A 7,717-nucleotide genomic window follows, 5' to 3' on the forward strand; every position below is an offset into this window, starting at 1 on the left:
TTGTTTAATATTTATAGCGGCAACATTTAGTCAAGTCAGAAACGGAGTGTGACAACCGAAAGAAAGAAAAAATGACAGATGGTCATGCAACAATGTGGAACAAGTAATAAATACAAATTGTACACAGTGAGAAGTTTATATTATTTCTTTAAGAGTGACGCTCATATATCTGTTATATTATTTTTAAAGAAATATTAGTTCTTTATTGGGTGATTTTGATTTTTCGAAGTTACTTTTTAGTAATTGGTTGTCGCTAATCTGTAAAAATAAATGACAGTGTAATGTCAAATTTTGACAAATGATTATCAATAATTCTATTTTCGAATTTTGAAATTTTTTTAAAATTGAATCTTCAATTCTGCTACAGCTCTTATCTAAAAAGGTTTCACACTATGTAACTTTTTATGACATTCATGTCTACAGTGCATTTAACTTTATTAAGCTTGCTTTTCTCAAATTAGGCGTGTCCAGCCGAAAACATCATGTGTGGTGTACCTATCAGCTTGCCAGAGGGTTAATGAAGTGCCCTCTAGTATCGGATGGGCGGACGTCGATTGTTTTATAGCGCAGCTCTATTCATTATATTGTTTAATTGCATGTGGACCGAGTAACGGCTTCAGACCAACTCCCATGTTGATTTAATTAATAAACACATGGGTGAGTAATCTGCGGATAGATCTCGAGATATTTGTTATGTACTTTTATTTTTACCCGTTCAGGGAATTTAACAAATACATTTAAAAAACTTTTAAGTTAAACGGTTTTTTGATACCCATATTGTGGTGGTTGTGAAAAATATGTACCTAGTCCGCCATATTGGAACGGCGTCCATCTTGAATTTTAAATTTTGACATAATCATCGTGTTTTACTACTGTAGCCCTTTCATTTGATACCCATATTTAGGGGGTTAAGGAAAAATACGCAATCCGCCATTTTGCATCGGCGGCCATCTTAGATTTATAATGTTATTGATTTTATTATATTGTATTGTCATCTAAATTAAATGTGTGTACCAAATTTCAGATCAATCTGACAACGGGAAGGTGCTTAAATTTCAATTTCTAATTTTGATCCAAATAAATTCTGTTCGGGTCGAACTAAATAAAACCGTTTAAAAATTAGTAACAATTTAACAGGCGACTTATACAACAATGGGTCATTACATGTTTCCGCCTTTAGCATTATTTACATTGTGACGACGTGCTAAAGGATCATAATCCTACATAAAAAAATACTCATTAAACTCTATAGCACATACAGGATGTGCAACAAAGTCTTACAATATACATATAAACATATACTTAATTACACATTTCCGTTTTATTTTTTTAAACTTTATTGGAGATAAACAGAAACAAAAGGCAGTAAGAAATTATAAACTTGGAAATATAAAATAAGGTACAATTACTAACTTAACACTATGTCACTGTTCTCAGTGACATAGTTTTAAGTAAGTAATTAAAAGTCACTGTTCTTGCGTCATTTAATGAATCAAAATCAAGCAATTATAAACCAAAAACCTTACCAAACAGGGATCAATAATCCAGCGCATTCTGCAGAACAGACAGTAATAATTACGAGTCACAGCAAGCAGTCACATTCCAATGAAGTTTAAATTGTATTGTGTATATTCAATAATTTCGAATGTAATTGTCTTTTAAAAGATGCAAGAGAGCACTAGAATGTATCAATGTCACTGATATATGGATTGTGGAGATCACACATGTTATATAAGGGTGCACGTTTATCGATATTTTTATTAGCAGTTGATAAAAAAAAGAGATTTAGAACGCGAAAATTTACCTCGGAAAACAGTTCCGAACAGTTACAATGTTCAGCACAAATATTTTTAAGTGTAGTGGCGTCCATTAGAGAACGTCGCTCCTTCAATGATAATATACGATATCTGCTTAACGAATTTTTATGAGAATCCAGGAGGCATTCTTATAAAAATTCTTCCTTATGCGAAGTTCGGGGAGTTCATGGTTATGCGAAGGTATTTCCCCTACGTAAAAAAAGAGTTATTCAACACTATTTAATCACGTCACTCTTTTGTGGCAACTTCCGATAAAAGGATTGAGAGTGGTGGGGTTGAAACGGCGTTTTGATTATTGAGTCGGAAGCTCGGTCACTCGTTCGATAAAGATCGAAGTGATATTTATTAGGATTATTACATATTGAAATTTATTACTGTCTAATACCTGTATCTGCATAATTTGTACTACCAGAAGTTATTATTATTTTTTAGTTTAATGACACCCGCAATAATATCTACGCGTTGTTGTCACTATGTAAAAATAGGCAAATTCTAAAAGGTCTAGATACACTTCTACATTTTTATGGCCCCCGATTTTGGGGAAATCCCGTGCTTAGTGCAGGGCAAGCGCTATATAAAATTCGGGTAAGATGAGTTTTTAAATTTTTATTCCACATTCTCTTTCGTCGACACATTATCTTTTATTTATTTCTTTTACGCTTCACACGTGCTTCCGTTCTTCGCTTCACAGTTACAGATCACAGTTTCTTACATTAATTTAATTTTTTTTAATCACAAACACTTTAAATCTTGTTTATTTATAAATTTCTTTTGTTATGCCAGAAGTTATTGCACTGATGCATTCTAATAATAAAAAAATATTATATATACCATCATATGTCAGAGAGATCATTTTACGCAAGATATAGAAAATAGGTGTAAAATATTCAGTCTTATGCTAACAAATAAGCTGTATATTACTCTATTAAAGCTTTTACATCATCCTGTTTATCTAGTGGAATATTTGTGTTAACATTATTATCATTATTAATCCCCGCCAACGCGTCCTTCAGTTAAAGTCGTAAATAAATATAAGAGTTTCTGAAATCTCATAATTTCTTACTAACAATTAGTTATCTGTCCGTATTTTTGTTTGTAAACGTGTTCGCTGTAACGTATGGCTTCGTTTGTGAGATAACGCAACCGTATATCACGGTGTTTGTGGTCGCCACTTATCGACGTTTTATATGTGGTTTGTTATAACGATAAAGCTGACCATACACGCGATTATACGTCGAAATAAAATAACCAATTGATTTTATTTACGATAATATCTAGACGTCTTTAATATAGATTACATGCTTTTTACCTAATAGGTTTTAAATCGTAAATGTAATGTAGCCTATTTATTAATTTATTTTTATATCAAAGTGCCAATAACTATTGCCAATACAGTCTGCATGACAAATAGTAATTTTAATACGTAGTAATCTGAATAATGAAAATGCATTTTATTAATATATTATCATTACGCCATTTTAACATTAAAATAAAAAGAGTTTTTTTTTTAATCCAGTGATTTTAGGATAAATCACAACAGCGAAGAGTGACTTACAACAAGTGTTATTGTTGTAAAATATTCCGCATTGAATGGCTAGCTTTATCAGGTCGGCACGCGTTAGGCCGTTCCAATCAACAGCCGAAACTTTACAAATAAGCGATGTTGGACCTCTTCACCGACTGCAGGCGAGCCATACACGGTAGGTGTCGTAACGCGGCTTGCGCAGTATCTATTCGCATTTATTTTATTCCACAGATGCGACATCGGGGGCCGATAAAGCAAGGCGTTGGGTGTTGCGTTCGAAATATTTTAATTGTAAAATTTATGTGTTTAACTTGTCGAATAAATCTATCGACGGTTGATTATCCATTATCCGATTAGTCGTTGAATTTATTTCTTTATTTGTACATGTTTTTTTTTTTTAATTTCAAAAATGTACAAGTTACTTTCGAATATAATTCGTGTCTTGACCCAAGTGGTTTATGTGATGTAATATTTACATGAGAGGAAATTTCATCACAATCGTCATTTCCATCGTGTGACGTGTGATGTACATATGCCTCCCCCATAGATTCTTAATAAGACCGTTTGGAAGCTACGCATCTAGTGTTTGTTCGTGAACAAATGTCCCCAGCTCTGTTCTGTGCCATTTGGTCTGCTATGTACCACTTAAACCCATTGCATTCGCAATTTGATGAGATATATCATTTACTTTCATTCGTTGAGCAACTTTAAACTTGTAAATAAGCTTCAAGGTGAGAGATTACATTTCTATGGTGTAAGTCATCACCGGTAACATACATTTTGTTTAGGCTTTTGAAAAAAGATTGAAATTTCTTCTTTCCAACCGACGCAGTCTGTTCGAGTGTGCAAACTGAACAGTGAATTTTTTCTCTATTAAATTAGTTACATACTTTTGAGTTGTTTTTTGTATTGAAATAAAACATATTTTTCTGTATATTATGTATCTTATCGTGTACAATAAAGAATATTAAATAAATAAAATAAATAAATAAAAAGATTTTTTTTAAAATAATCACTGTAATATCCACCGACAGACTCTCAGCTGAAGGCATAGGCCTATCTCAAAGAAGGCTGCGACTTTCCATGACCATTGACTATGTCGTCAGCTCACCTAGTGGTGGGTCCTATCCACACCACGTCTACGTCGATTGCACAAGCAATACGCCCCATTCACTGCAACTCCAGACAAGCAATTCTTGAAGCTACTTCGACAACCTTGGTTATTAAAGATAATACCTTTTATTTAATAGTAGAGTGATAGCCTCCCTGATAAGCGGAAAGGATACCAAGAAAGAATTCCTCTCATATTGCAAAAGAATCACACAATATGCAATAGAAAGAAATAAAAGTTAAGAAAGGAGAGAATGTAAATAATAAATAATAATGTGAATAAATAAATTTGCCCATAAAGTCCCTATCCCACACAAAATAGGGGTACGAGAGGCCCCCAATAGCGGGGGCCATTATATTAAAAAAAATAGTAGAGTGAAAAGGATGAAAGATTTATAAAGTTCCTAAAAATCTGAATTTTACGCAGACGAATACCCATGTAAATAAGTACATTTGTATCTAAGTTTATAACTGTTTTGTCTAAGCAGACATCTTCAGCGTGGGACGTTTCGAAGAAGTCAATTAATGGGCGCTCGAAGTGAAGCTGTCGGCTCTTCGGAAAGCACTCCAGCTGTTTTGCTGCTCTCTAGGAGACACTTCAAATGCGCCGAGTCACGCACGTGGGTATTTTGAAATCGTTGAATGTTTATAGAGTGGTTTGTAACGGTAAGGGCTATGGTTGTCTAGTGGTTAAGTATTGCGACTTGCAATCGTATGCAATGGGTTCGATTGTAACCGAAATATCGACTCATGACACAATTACAATGAATCTTAACTTTCTATGTCTGTTGCCAAACGCACTTTTCTTACATAAGAGTGCATTACCCTTTCTAATTTTAGGTTTATCTTCTGTATTGAATCTACTTTCTGTCATCTTGGCTTTTCTGACATTTTTTTCACATTGGATGACCCAATAAATAAAATACTTTTTTTTTGGCCCCTGCTATTGGGAGCCTCTCGTACCCCTATTTTGTTTTGTTGCATTTTTTTTGTTCTTTCATTCCTTCTTGCTTTCATCGCCTTCCTTTCCTCATCTTTTTTACTCTTAGGGGGCTAGGTACAATTTTATTTCTAATCTTTCTTACATTTTCTATCATTGTCTTTTGATACTACAGGTTTGTTTAGATTAGACTTTTTAATACATTAGAGTTTTGTCTTAGATTCTATTATTATTTAATAAGTTCTTTTACATGTGCATATTATTCATTTCGGTTCAAGTTTTCCTATTTGGTTTTGTTATTTTTTATTGCATTGCTTACCACCCTGCGAGTAAACGATAGAAATGATGGACGAAGGTTGTCGTCGCCCATCATTAAGGCGGTGCTTTCCGTGTCTATTTTCATTTTAATCGACGTTTCCAGGGCACTGCGCATCCTTGCATGTGCGGGACAATAGGCCACAAGGTGGGCCACGGTCTGGTCCACGCCTGGTTCACAGTAGCACGAGGGGTCCTCCTTGAGCTTGAACCTGTGAAGGTAGGCAGACAGGTAGTAAAATACTTAAAGAACGTAGTACAAAAAAAAATAATGATATAAAGAGAATATAATGTGTTTTGTATACTTAAACATGTTTAACTATGCAGTTCCTATCGTCAAATCTAGTGTGGTATTCACAATGTTGATATCTTCAAGACAATACTCGACGCTCGAAGAAAGCCCAGTTCAAATACGGCCCGTTTCTAGTGCATGCGCATGCGCATAAATATTCCTTGATTTGTTGTTTGACCAATCTAGTGAAGAAGTAGTATGTAGTGGCCCGAGTTGAGGCTTCCACGGGAATTCTCTACCTTTGCTACCGAGAAATCTTATGTTAAGCATCTTCTGCGCTCTGCCTTCTAGAACCCGTATACCATTTACGCAGCAATAAGAATCCGGTTGCACGTTTGAATATTTTTTGCTCTTCACTTTGTTAGCTGATAGACGCCCAATGCAAGACATTGGTCCCGTAATAAGGGAATGTGCTAGCATTTCCCAGTCTTAGGTACGCTGGGATAATAAGTTCACAATAATTTTTCACTGACTTTTTTATTTTCATTCTCTTTATTCACCTTCCACATTATTATCAATACAATTTTCTTCTTGTCTCTGTGTTTGGCACTAATCGGTGTAACATAACTCCTGAAGATGCCCCGTGGAGGGGTGAAACACTTGTTGAATGATTTGGCGGTGGCAGTCGCGTGATTCGCATTGTTTGCCGTATTTATCAGCGGGCTTGCGGGCGGTGCACTTTGTTGCACGACTACCACTGCATGTGCGGAAGTGGCTAAATATTGGTCCTTTTCTTACTTAGGATGGACTTCTGCAAGGTCACATACACAACGTCATATTCCATTAAATATTTTTCTTTTATTCATTCTTATCCATATTTTATTTTCCTTTCTTACATCAACTTCCTTACTTACGCCTTCACCTCCAGATATCTATTTTTTTTTATTTTTTATTAATTAACTTTTTTATGAAAATATTTCACTTTCAATTTTTTTATTAATATTTCGTTTTGCTTTATTAAATTCTACATCACATACTATCATAGTTTGTTTTCTCAGTCTAGGTGTACCCGACTAGAATTCGTTAAATTTAATTACTTTACTTATTAACTTTTTACAATACCCCAAGAACGAATTTACGCCTCTCCTCTTCCTCTAAGAACTTGGAAATGTTTCTCTCCTTTATTCTCTTCTGCTACTGAAACTGGCAGTCCTTTTGCTCTCTCTAAATACGGGACAATCGGTCATCAGGTGCGCCACGGGTTCATGGTAAGATCACAAATACACAAGGAACTATACCGTTATATTGATAGTTTAACAATTAAATAAATAAAATTAAAAATATAAAGATACCGAAGCTGGGCAGCGCTAGACCGGTCTTCGTGGTGATTTTTGGGAGAGGTCTATGGTTTTCAGTGATCATCTATCAGCTGAAATGATGATGAATAATAATAGCGGTAGTTGCCAGTAACATGTAACGTTCTCATATCGACGTAAAAAAATTTTTAGTATTTTTAATACACCAGTTTTCTATAGTTTGGCCTTAATCCATTGAAATCAATGATAGAGTTATAATTCAATAGAGAATGTTTGAAAATCTGCTACTTATAAACGTAACTTACAATGTTTAACAACGGAATCGAATCCGCGACTAGAGATAAAGTCACAATGCTTAACAACCATTGCTTCGAGGATTCGAATAAAATCCGTGTAGAACTGACCGCGAACAGAGATACCGGGTTCGAAGTGATGCGATAAAACTGTTGAATCGCAATAATT

The sequence above is a fragment of the Battus philenor genome, unplaced genomic scaffold (assembly GCF_028537555.1).
Source record: "Battus philenor isolate CCGP_79_NKW_IND1 unplaced genomic scaffold, ilBatPhil1.0.hap1 SCAF_17, whole genome shotgun sequence".
Lineage (NCBI taxonomy): Eukaryota > Metazoa > Arthropoda > Insecta > Lepidoptera > Papilionidae > Battus > Battus philenor.